Genomic DNA, 13164 nt, shown 5'->3' with positions numbered 1-13164 from the left:
AAAGAAGAAATTACAAGGAAATTAGAAAATCATTTGAGATGGATGAAAATGAAACACAGTCTATCAACTGATGGGATGCAACTAAAGCAGCTATTAGAGGAAAATTTATAGCTATAAATGTCTACATCAAAAGAGAAGAAAGATATCAAGTCAATAGCCTTACTTGCTTGTTAAGACACTGGGGAAAAAAAGAGCCAACTAAACCTAGAGCAGGCAGAAGGAAGGAAATAATAAAAATTAGAGCAGAAGCTAATGAATTAGAGAATAGGAAATACAAAAAAATCAATGAAACTAAAATTGGTTCTTTTAAAAGATCAACAAAAATTGACAAATCGTTAGCTAGACTGACCAGGAAAATAAGAGAGAACACTTATTACTAAAATCAGGAAGGCTTAGCAACATGCAGAGAACATAGTAGACACTCAATAAAAAATGAATAAAATATATGTAGATGTGTCATGAAAAATACTATAATGATTATTCTTAAAATATTAAAGTTTCAAAATCTGTTAGCAGATGAATATGAAATAATTTGAAGTGAATGAAAGAAAATAAGCTGTGGAACAGAATTGTTGAAAAAGAATTTCCAATAAATATATTCAACATTGAAGATGCATGTACATTAGTCAGTGGACTTATTATTGTTAAAATGGCAATACTTCCCAAACTGATAATGGATTCAACAAAATTTTGATAAAAAATCCAGCTGTATTTTTTTAAGGAAATTGACAAACTCATCCTAATATTCATATAGAAATGTAGGAGACACAGAAGAGTCAAAACAATCTTGAAAAAGAAGAACAAAATGATAGAACTCAAATTTTTCAACTTCAAAACTTACTACAAAGCTATAGTAATCAAGACAGTGTGATACTTGCCTGATGATAAACATAGACCAGTAGAATAGAATTGAGCATTCAGATGTAAACCTTTACATTTATGGCTAATTGATTTTTGACAAAGGCACCAAGACAACTCAACAAGCAAAGAATGGTCTTTTTAAGAAAGAGTTAAATTAAGCTTGTAGAAGTAGAGAGTAGAATAGTGGTTATTAGAGGCTAAGAAGGGCTTGGGAGGGAGGAGGATAGGGAGAGGTTGGTTCATGTATATAAAATGACAGCTAGGCAGAAGGAATAAGTTCTAGTATTCAGTAACACTGTTAGGTGAATATGGTTAATAACAGTTTAGTGTATACTTTCTTTTTTGTGTTTGTTTTGAAATTCTTTTTTTTTTTAATTATGCTTTAAGTTCTGGAAGACATGTGCAAAACATGCAGGTTTGTTACATAGGTATACATATGCCATGGTGGTTTGCCGCAACCATCAACCAGTCATCCAGGCTTTAAGCCCTGCATGCATTAGGAATTTCTCTTAATGGTATCCCTCCGTTTGTCCTCCACCCCTCAACATGCCCCGACGTGTGATGTTTCCCTCCCTGTGTCCATGTGTTCTCATTGTTCAACTCCCACTTATAAGTGAGAACATACAGTGTTTGGTTTTCTGTTCTTGTGTTACATTACTGAGAATGGTGGTTCCAGCTTCATCCATATCCCTGCAAAGAAGATGAACTCATTCTTTTTTATGGCTGCACAGTGTTCTCTGGTGTCTATGTGACACATTTTCTTTATTCAGTCTATCATTGATGGGCATTTGGGTTGGTTCCAAGTGTTTGCTATTGTAAATAATGCTGCAACAAACATATGTGTGCCTGTGGTTTTATACTAGAATGATTTATAATCCTTTGGGTATATACCCAGTAACAGGATTGCTGGGTCAAATGGTATTTCTAGTTCTAGATCCTTGAGGAATCGCCACACTGTCTTTAACAATGGTCTAATTTACACTCCCACCAGCCGTGTAAAAGTGTTTGTATTTCTCCATATCCTCTCCAACCTCTGTTGATTCCTGAATTTTTAATGTTTGCCATTCTAACTGGCATGAGATGGTATCTCATTATGGTTTTGATTTGCATTTCTCTAATAGCCAGTAATGATGAGCTTTTTAAAATTTGTTTGTTGGCCACATAAGTGTCTTCTTTTGAGAAGTGTCTGTTCATATCCTTCACCCACTTTTTGATAGGTTGTTTGTTTGTTTTTTTTTCTTGTAAATTTGTTTAAGTTCCTTGTAGATTCTGGATATTAGATCTTCGTCAGATAGATAGATTGCAAAAATTTTCTCCCATTCTTTAAGTTGCCTGTTGACTCTGATGCTAGTTTCTTTTGCTATGCAGAAGCTCTTTAGTTTAATTAGATTCCATTTGTCAATTTTGGCTTTTGTTGCCATTGCTTTTGGTGTTTCAGCCATGAAGTCTTTGCCCATGCCTGTGTTCTAAATGGTATTGCCTAGGTTTTCTTCTAGGATTTTTATGGTTTTAGGTCTTATGTTTAAGTCTTTAATCCATCTTGAGTTAATTTTTGTGTAAGGTGTGAAGAAGGGATCCAGTTTCAGTTTTCTGCATATGGCTAGCCAGTTTTCCCAATATTATTTATTAAATAGGAAATCCTTTCCCTGCTGCTTGTCAGGTTTTTCAAAGATCAGATGACTGTAGATGTGTGGTGTTATTTCTGAGGTCTCTATTCTGTTCCATTGGTCTATATACCTATTTTGGAACCAGTACCATGCTGTTTTGGTTACTGTAGCCTTGTAGTATAGTTTTAAGTCCAGTAGTGTGATGTCTCCATCTTTGTTCTTTTTGCTTAGGGTTGTCTTAACTACATGGGCTCTTTTTTGGTTCCATATGAAATTTAAAGTAGTTGTTTCTAATTCTATGAAAAAAAGTCAGTGGTAGCTTGATGGGGATAGCATTGAATCTATATATTACTTTGGGCAGTATTGCCATTTTCACAATATTGATTCTTCCTATCCATGAGCTTGGAATGCTTTTCCATTTGTTTGTGTCCTCTCTCACGTCCCTGAGCAGTGGTTTGTAGTTCATCTTGAAGAGGTCCTTCATGTCCTTTGTAAGTTGTATTCCAAGGTATTTTGTTCTCTTTTTGTAGCAATTATGAATGGGAGTTCACTCATGATTTGGCTATCTGTTTGTCTGGTATTGGTGTATAGGAAGGCTTGTGACTTTTGCACATTGATTTTGTAACCTGAAAATTTGCTGAAGTTGCTTATCAGCTCAAGGGGTTTGGGGGCTGATATGAATGGGGTTTTCTAAATATACTAACAAATATACTAAATACACAGTATATTTTAAATCATGTCATCTGCAAACAGAGACCATTTGACTTCCTCTCTTGCTATTTGAATGCCCTTCTTTCTTTCTCTTGCCTGACTGCCCTGACCAGAACTTCAAATACTGTGTTGAATAGGAGTAGTGAGAGGAGAGGGCATCCTTGTCTTGTGCTGGTTTTCAAAGGGAATACTTCCAGCTTTTGCCTGTTCAGTATGATATTAGCTGTGGGTTTGTCATAAGTAGCTTTTATTATTTTGGGATATGTTCTATTAAGACCTGGTTTACTGAGTGTTTTTAGCATGAAGTGGTGTTGAATTTTGTTGAAGGCCTTTTCCGCAACTGTTGAGATAATCATGTGATTTTTGTCATTGGTTCTGTTTATGTGATGGATTACATTTACTGATTTGTGTATGTTGAACCAGACTTGCATCCCAGGGATGAAGCTGACTTGACTGTGGTTGATAAGCTTTTTGATGTGCTGCTGGATTCAGTTTACCAGTATTTTTATTGAGGATTTTTGCATCAATATTCATCAGGGATATTGGCCTGAAATTCTCTTCTCTCTCTCTCTCTCTCTCTCTCTCTCTCTCTCTCTCTCTCTTTCTCTCTTTCTCTCTTTCTCTCTCTCTCTCTCTCTCTCTCTCTCTCTCTCTCTCTCTCTGTGTGTGTGTGTGTGTGTGTGTGTGTGTGTGTGTTTCTGCCAGATTTTGGTATCAGAATGATGCTGGCCTCATAAAATTAGTTTCAGAAGGAATGGTATCAGCTCCTCTTTGTACCTCTGGTGGAATTTTGCTGTGAATGCATCTGGTCCTGGGTTTTTTTGGTTCATAGGCTATTAATTACTGCCTCAATTTCAGGACTTGTTATTGATCTATTCAGGGATTTGACTTCTTTCTGCTTTGGGGAATGTATATGTGTCCAGAAATTTATGTATTTATTCAAGACTTTCTAGTTTATTCACATAGAGGTGTTTATAGTATTCTGTGATGGTATTTTGTATTTCTGTGGGATCTGTGGTGATATCTCCTTTATCATTTTTTATTGTGTCTATTTGATTCTTCTCTCTTTTCTTCTATATTAATCTGGCTAGTGGTCTATTTTGTTGATCTTTTCAAAAACCAGCTCCTGGATTCACTGATTTTGTTTGAAGGGTATTTTGTGTTTCTATCTTCTTCAATTCTGCTCTGATCTTAGTTATTTCTTGTCTTCTGCTAGCTTTTGAATTTGTTTGCCCTTGTTTCTCTAGTTCTTTTAATTGTGATGCTAGGGGGTCGATTTTAGATCCTTCCCACTTTCTAATGTAGACATCTGCTGCTATAAATTTCCCTCTAAACACTGCTTTAGCTGTGTTCCAGAGATTCTGGAAGCTAAGACCTGTGTCTTTGCTCTCACTGGTTTCAAAGAACTTATGTATTTCTGTCTTAATTTCATTATTTACCCAGTAGTCATTCAGGAGCAGATTGTTCAGTTTCCATGTAGTTGTGTGGTTTTGAGTGAGTTTCTTAATCCTGAGTTCTAATTTGATTGCATGGTGGTCTAAGAGACTGTTATAATTTCCATTTGTTTGCATTTGCTGAGGTGTGTTTCACTTCCAGTTATGTGGTCAATTTTAGAATAAGTGCAATGTGATATTGAGAAGAATTTATATTCTGTTTATTAGGGGTGGAGAGTTCTATAGATGTCTATTAGGTCTGCTTGGTCCAAAGCTCAGTTCAAGTCCTGAATATCCTTGCTAATTTTCTATCTCATTAATCTGTTTAATATTGATAGTGGGGTGTTAAAGTCTCCCACTATTAGGGGCCGGGCATGGTGGCTCATGCCTGTAATCCTAGCACTTTGGGATACCAAGGTGGGAAGATTGCCTGAGCTTAGGAATTAGAAACCAGCCTGGGAAAAGGAGTTCAAGACCAGCCTAGGCAGCACAGTGAAACCCCATCTCTACCAAAATACAAAAAATTAGCTGGGTATGTGGCTTTTTTAGAGACTCTGCCTAAAAAAAAAAAAAAAAAAAAAAAAAAAAAAAAAAAAAAAAGTCTCCCACTATTATTGTTTGGGAGTCTTTAAGAATGTTGAATATTGGCCCCCAATTCTCTTCTGACTTGTAGGGTTTCTGCAGAGAGATCCACTGTAAGTCTGATGGCTTCCCTTTGTAGTAACCTGACCTTTCTGTCTGCCCTTAACACTTTTTCCTTCATTTCAACCTCGATGAATCTGATAATTATGTGTCCTGGGGTTGCTCTACTCGAGGAGTATCTTAGTGCTGTTCTCTGTATTTCCTGAATTTGAATGTTGGCCTGTCTTGCTAGGTTGAGGAAGTTCTCCTGGATAATATCCTGAGTATGTTTTCCAGTGTGGTTCCATTCTCCCTGTCACTTTCAGGTACACCAATCAGTCATAGGTTTGGTCTTTTCAAATAGTCCCATATTTCTTGGAGGCTTTATTCATTACTTTTCATTCTTTTTTCTCTAATTTTTATTTCATTAAGTTGATCTTCAATCTCTGATATTTTTTTCTTCCACTTGATCAATTCACTATTGATACTTTTGTATAGTTCACGAAATTCTCATGCTACGTTTTTGAGCTCCATCAGGTCATTTATGTTCTTCTCTAAACTGGTTATTCTGCTTAGCTCTTCCTGTAACCTTTTATCAAGGTTCTTAACATCCTTGCATTAGGTTAAAACATCCTACTTTAGCTCAGAGGAGTTTGTTATTATCTACCTTCTGAAGCCTGCTTCTGTCAATTCATCAAACTCATTATCCATCCAGTTTTGTTCTGTTGCTGGCAAGGAGTTGTGATCCTTTGGAGGAGAAGAGGCGTTCTGGTTTTGGGAATTTTCATCCTTTTTGTGCTGGGTTTTCCTGATCTTTGCGGATTAATCTACCTTATCTTTAATGCAGATGACCTTTGGATGGGGTTTTTGCATGGACATTGTTTTTGTTGATGTTGATATTATTGCTTTCTGTTGGTTAGTTTTTCTTCTAACAGTCAGGCCCCTCTTCTGCAGGTCTGCTGGAGTTTGCTGGAGGTCCACTTCAGACACTGTTTGCCTGGTCATCACTAGGGTAGGCTGTAGAACAGCAAATATTGCTGCCTGCTCCTTCCTCTGTAAACTTTATCCCAGAGGGGCACACCAGATGCCAGCTGTAGCTCTCCTATATGAGGTGTCTGTCAACCTCTGCTGTGAGGTATCTCCCAGTCAGGAGGTACAGCACGTCAGGGATGCACTTGAGAAGGCAATGTGTCCGTTAGCAGAAGTCGAGCACTGTGCTGGGATATCCGCTGCTTTCTTCAGAGTCAACAGACAAGAACGTTTGAGTCTGCTGAAGCTGTGTGCCCACAGCCAACCCTTCCCCTAGGTGCTCTGTCCTAGGTTAGTGGGAGTTTTATCTATATTCCCCTGACTAGGGCTGCTGCCTTACTTTCAGAGATGCCCTGCCCAGAGAGGAGGAATCTAGAGAGGCAATCTGGCTACAGTGGCTTTGCCAAGCTGCAGTGGGTTCTGCCTAGTCTGAACTTTGTGGTAGCTTTGTTTACACTGTGAAGGGAAAACCGCCTACTTAAGCCTCAGTAATGACGGACTCTCCTCCCCTGACCAAGCTCCAGCATCCCTGGTTGGCTTCAGACTGCTGTGCTGGCAGTGAGAATTTTCAGCCAGTTGATCTTAGCTTGCTAAGCTCCATGGGGGTGGGACCCACTGAGCAAGACTACTTGGCTCCCTGGCTTCAGCCCCTTTTCCAGGCGAATGGACAGTTCTGTCTCACTGGAGTTCCAGGCACCACTGAGGTACGAAAAAAAAATACTGCAGCTAGCTCAGTGTCTGCCCAAACAGCCGCCCAGTTTTTGTGCTTGAAACCCAGGGCCCTGGTGGTGTAGGCACCCAAGGGAATCTCCTGGTCTGTGGCTTGCAAAAACCATGAAAACAGCATAGTGTCTGGGCTGGATAGCACCGTCCCTCACAGCACAGTCCCTCATGGCTTTCCTTGGCTATAGGTGGGAGTTCCCCACCCCCTTTTGCTTCTCGGTGTGGCAATGCCCAACTGTGCTTCTGCTTGCCCTCTGTAGACCGCACCCACTGTCTAACCCAGGCATCCCCAAGCTACAGCCCATGGGCCGCATGCGGCCCCCTGAGGCCATTTATCTGGCCCCCACCGCACTTCAGGAAGGGGCACCTCTTTCATTGGTGGTCAGTGAGAGGACCACAGTATGTGGCAGCTCTTCAACGGTCTGAGGGACAGTGAACTGGCCCCCTGTGTAAAAAGTTTGGGGACACCTGGTCTAACCAGTCCCCATGAGATGAACCACATACCTTAGTTGGAAATGTAGAAATCACCTGCCTTCTGTGTTGGTCTTGCTGGCCGCTGCAGACCATAACTGTTCCTATTCAGCCATCTTGCCAAATCCCTGTCAGTCTAGTGTATATTTTTTAAATGGTAGAAGAGAGGATTTTGAATGGTCGTGACAGAGAAATGATAATTGAGACAACAGATATGCTAACTACCCAGATTTGATCATTATACATTGTATACATGTATGGAAATATCACTCTATATCCCATTAACATGTACAGTTATTACATGTCAACTAAAAATAAAAGGAAAAAATATTTGAACAGATGAAAAAGGCAATTGTGGAACTGCAGGGAAAGGGAAATGCTATAGTGTTGATTTCTTAATTTATGAATCTTAATTTTTCAATTAAAATTTTTTAAAAAATAGGATGTTAGAACTATTGGTTATCTACCTACAAAAGAATAGAGTTGGACTCCTTCCTTATGGCATAAATAAAAAATGAACTCAAGATATATCATAGGCCAAAATATAAGAGCGAAGTCTAGAAAACTGTTAGAAGAATACATAGTAGTAAATCTTCATGACCTTGGATCAGGCTATAGTTTCTTTCCTATGACATCAAAAGTATAATTGACCAAAAAAATAGATAAACTGGGCTTTACTGAAATAACCACTAAGAAAGTAAAAAGACAATCAGAAAATGAAAGAATATATTTGTAAATCTTTTGTACATAAAACATAAATATATATCATATTTGTTTAATAAGGGACTTATCCAGAATATATAAAGAATGCTTACCATTCAACAATAAGAAGACCCATTACTCAACCAAAAAATTGACAAAGGATTTGAACAGATATTTTTCCAAAAAAGATAAACAAATGGTCAATAATCACATGAAGAGATGCTTCACAGCCTTAGTCATTAGAGAAATACAAGCCAAAAGTATAAAAAAAATCACTTTGCTCACTGCTAAAATGCTTAAATTAATAAGTATATGTAACAAGTATTAGTGAGGATGCAGATAAATTGAAGCTGCCACGCATTGCTGGTGGGGATATGAAATAGTGCAGCCATGTAGTAGAGCAGTTTGGCAGTGCCTTAATATGTTACAGATGAGTTACCACATGATCCAGCAATTCTAATCCTAGATATATACCCGAGAGAATTTGAAACATGCATCCACACAAATACCCATGAATAGTCATAGTAGCATTATTCATCACAGCCAAAAAGTGGAAGCAAACCAAATGTTTATCAACTCATAAATGGATAAACAAAATGTAATATATTTACACAATGAAATATTATTCAGCAACATAAAGGAATGAAGTACTGTTCATTACAATCACTGATACATCATGATCCGTTTCACTGATACTACTTCATGGAGGAACACCATCCAAAAGAACATTTCAAAGAATGATGTAAAGAAGCCACTCACACAAAAAAAATAAAAACATGATTCCATTTATTTAGAATGTTCAGAATTGACAAATCTGGGAGAAAAAAAAAAGCAGATTCATGATTACCTAGATCTAGGAGAAACTGAAGGAAAATGGGAAGTGACCGTGAGTAGAATGTAGGGTTTCTTTTTGGGTGAGAGAAATGTTCTAAGATTTATTGTGGCGATGGTTTGCATAACTGTAAATATACTAAAAATCATTAAATTACATACTTTAAATGGACAAATTGTATGATATGTGACATATCTTAATAAAACTGCTTTTAAAAAAATAAACCTACATGTATAGGGTTCTTAATCCGATGTCTGTGAACCTCAGAACTAACCACCCAATATGGTAGCTCCTAGTCACATGCGGCTCTTTAAATTTAAAATAAATTAAAAATTCAGTGCCTCATTTACATCTGCCATACTTCAAATGCTCAATAGCCACATGTAGCTCATGGCTACCATATTGCACAGTGTGGATATGAACATTTTATCACAGAAAAGTTATCTTAGCAAAAGCCTAGAATATATGTGGTAAAGTGTTCACTGGATCCACAAAACCCTGAAAATGTATATGAAACCTTGAACATATTTGCGTTTTTTTCTGGGCAGAGGTACATAGCTTTCATAAGATTGTATAAGGAGTTAAGTACCAGCGTGAACACAGCATTTTCTATAACCTGAAAACTGAACTATTTTAGAAAATCCAAGTAATGTCCCACAATCTTGTACCAAACTAAAATTTTACTTTATTCGAGGGTCTGATTTTACTACCTATTCAAGAATCTGGAGGAGTGATTTTTGTTAACACTGCGCTGCTTTTACCTAAGAAGCAAAAGAATTCATAGAAATCTTATTGAATTATTTTTCCCTAAATTAAATCAGGACACACAAATGAGTATTGCCCAGAGCAGTAATCATTATGCCATAACCAGCACTTGTGAGGCTCAGAAGGACGGTGACCCACAAAGGAAGTGAAAGCAAATGTCACATTGAATTTGAATTGACATGAAAATGGGCGTGTTGATGAATGGTAATGATGAGAACAGGCACAGTGGCGAAGAGGCTGGAACAATACAGAAAGCACCGGAAAATCTGAAGGATCTCTGATGGCATTCACAAGGTATAAGTGCTGCAGCACAGTCCTTTGAAGCTCTGGCCTCAGAATGAAGGTAAATTCTGGGGGGAGTCCCTCAGAGAAAGGTCATCACAAATCACACATTATTGTGAAGATGCAAAGACTTAGTATCTGAAATTCTTTGATTTCATCTGGCATAGTATGCTATCATCAGCTTGGCAGAAAAAAAAAATTGAAATCTGCCACCACAGCTGTCCCTTACCACTGTTTGTTTCTAAAATAGCAACACCTGGCACCCCACAGTTGCGCTCTCAAAACCGGGAATTATTGCTTTGACTAAAAGGAGCAAGCGTGGAAACAGCAAGCGCGTGCGACTGTGGCTGACAAATGGCTTGTGTCAAATTCCTGGGAGATAAATATGCGACTCCCTCCCATGGAGTCTGCACAGATGGATCTTCTTGTAAATGCAATCTCCAGTCAAAGCCACTCTTTGCTTAGGTCACAGGAACTCTAGCTTTTACCTCTCAATGATGGGAAGCCAACATTAAGGACAACAACCTGCTGACCCCTGCCCCACAAATCATACCACTGGGAAGACTCCAGATCATCGGGTCCAGTACAAAATCATGGGACATGCTGATGGCTCATGGACCAGATGTCAGGTGTCATACACACATAAACAGTAGCATCAGTCATTCCTGACAGTGCCATTTCAAAGGGGGTAAATGTTCTTTTTTTCCTTTTGGCATAATATTCAGTTAACATTTTAACGTTTGCTAGAAACCACAATCCACTTTCTTTTTCTTTCAGATTCACTTTGAATTTCTTAATATGGCAGACTAGTTAAAAGCTTGAACCTTAAGTGGAGGACTAGCTGTGACCTCTAGGTCTGCCGCTCCCTGGCTGTGGGACCTTGGGCACAGCACTCTCCCACTCTGAGGTTTAGTTTCCTTATCGGGAAAATAGCAAGAGTAATAGTATCTGTTTTGAAGGACAGTGAGAAGTAAATAATATGATTTGCATATAGTTCACAACAGTTCCTGGTTCAGTGTCAGAGCTCAAGAGTTGGCAGGTATTGCAAAGCCTCAAAGTGGTGTTGATGGCTTTTCATGCTATCTCATTTCATCTTAATCATGTTAATTGATGAAATCAGAAAAATCGATGATTGGGCAAAAATGTGTTCTGAAATTGTTTTCAAAGAAAAACTCCATTCGTATAGGAAACAGTATTTTAGTATTTCTTATACCTTTATAATTTTGTGTCTAAGTTTCTGTGTTATTTGAAAGAAATAAATTTTCCCATCAATAATGTTCTCTCATCCTGTCTGATGAATTTAGCTCCAGGTAAAATTGATCAGAGTACTTCGATATTTAGCCTTTAACTGAAAGAACAGACCATTTTGCTCAGCTCAAGGCCACTGACTACGGGGCTGGAAGGTGATGTCATTAAGTTGCAAAAGGAATGAACTCCAGAATAAGCAGAAACAGAGCTGGAGTTGCTTTAGGAGACTTGTGCTTTGGGTGGCCTTTGGAAGTCAAAGTATAAGATGAAGAAATAAGATAAAAAGATAGGCCGGGAGCAGTGGCTCACACCTGTAATCCCTGTAATCCCAGCACTTTGGGAGGTGGAGGCGGGTGGATCTCCTGAGGTCAGGAGTTCAAAACCAGCCTGGCCAACATGGCAAAACCCCATCTCTACTAAAAATACCAAAAATTAGCCAGGCACTTGTAATCCTAGCTACTCAGGAGTCTGAGGCAGGAGACTTGCTTGAACCCGGGAGGCAGAGGTTACAGTGAGCCAAGACCATGCCATTGCACCCTAGCCTGGGCAACAAGAGCAGAATTCTGTCCCAGAAAGAAAAAAAAAAAGGAAAAGATAAATACTTTTCAGGATTCAAACTGTTTATTTCAAATGACAGATTTTTTTTCTTTGTTCCTCTTTGGCGACATATCTGAACATGAACTATAAAGTTTGAATAATTGCCAAGAAAATAACCCAATAAGCTTTCTGATTCATTTTGCTTTATTTCCTTTGAAAAGGCAAATTGATATGAAATTCACTTATAAATAGCTAAAAATTAAATGATACTAATTGCTCACCTTCTTGGGATTGGTCCATAACTAGGTTCCAGTCAGGTGACAGAAGAGCTATTGATAATCCTGGGCTTTGGCATTCTTCTCTTAAATTATTACAGGCTTGAGAAACAGCCTGGGTCCTTTATAAGATGCTCACTATAAGATTTCTACTTCAAGAAGTGCATTTGGAACTCAACTCTGTTTACTAATCTGTATGAAGAAAATGTCTTCATTTTCAGGAAAAAAGAGGCCTCAAGATGTATCTACTCGATTCCTCAGTAATTTCTAAGGCACATTTTTTCCATTTAGAACCTTATGACTTAAGAACACTCAAAGATCTTCTCTACTCCACCTTACACGTGTGAAATGAACTCAGACAGGGCAAGTGACTTGCCCAAGGTCACACAGCTAGATCTAGCAGTTAGGTCTTCCCATTCTTGGTTCATTATTCAGTTCAGTTAACAAAATAAATGTAGAAAGAGTTTGGGAGACATTTTAAATGTATTTTCTTTCTGGAATAATGCAGTCACATTGACTTTTATCAGCAGGCTTGTTTAAATCCTGCCCAGTTGTTCCCTTTTATTACCAACAATGCCTTTATAAAGTGACTTGAGATACATGTAACTGAATGTTAACTGGCACATAGAATAACTGAATGTGTCATTGTGGTGTATCAGTTAGGGTTACATGGTTACCAGGAACAAAACCTGGACAACTTAAGCCAAAAATAAATATGTCCAGGGACATGAGAGATTACTCAGAATCAAAGCAACACTTAACGAACAAGATCCAGAGGGCACAAAGCAGGGTAGTGTTGGGGTCTAGTTATCCAGGTAGCAGAATTGGATCAAGTTTCTCAAACCCAGTGCAATTAGCCCTTCATCTCTGTAGATTCAGCATGCACAGATTGAACCAACTTCAGAATGAAAATGTTCACGAACACCCAATAAAAATAATGATACAACAATAAAAAATACAAATAAAGATAATACAGCATAACAACTATTACATAGCATTTACGTTGTGTTAGGTATTAAAAGTAATCTAGAAATGATTAATGTATATGGGAGGATGTGAGTAGGTTA

This window comes from Saimiri boliviensis, chromosome 8, assembly GCF_048565385.1.
Source record: "Saimiri boliviensis isolate mSaiBol1 chromosome 8, mSaiBol1.pri, whole genome shotgun sequence".
Lineage (NCBI taxonomy): Eukaryota > Metazoa > Chordata > Mammalia > Primates > Cebidae > Saimiri > Saimiri boliviensis.
Note: the sequence above shows the minus strand (reverse complement) of the source record.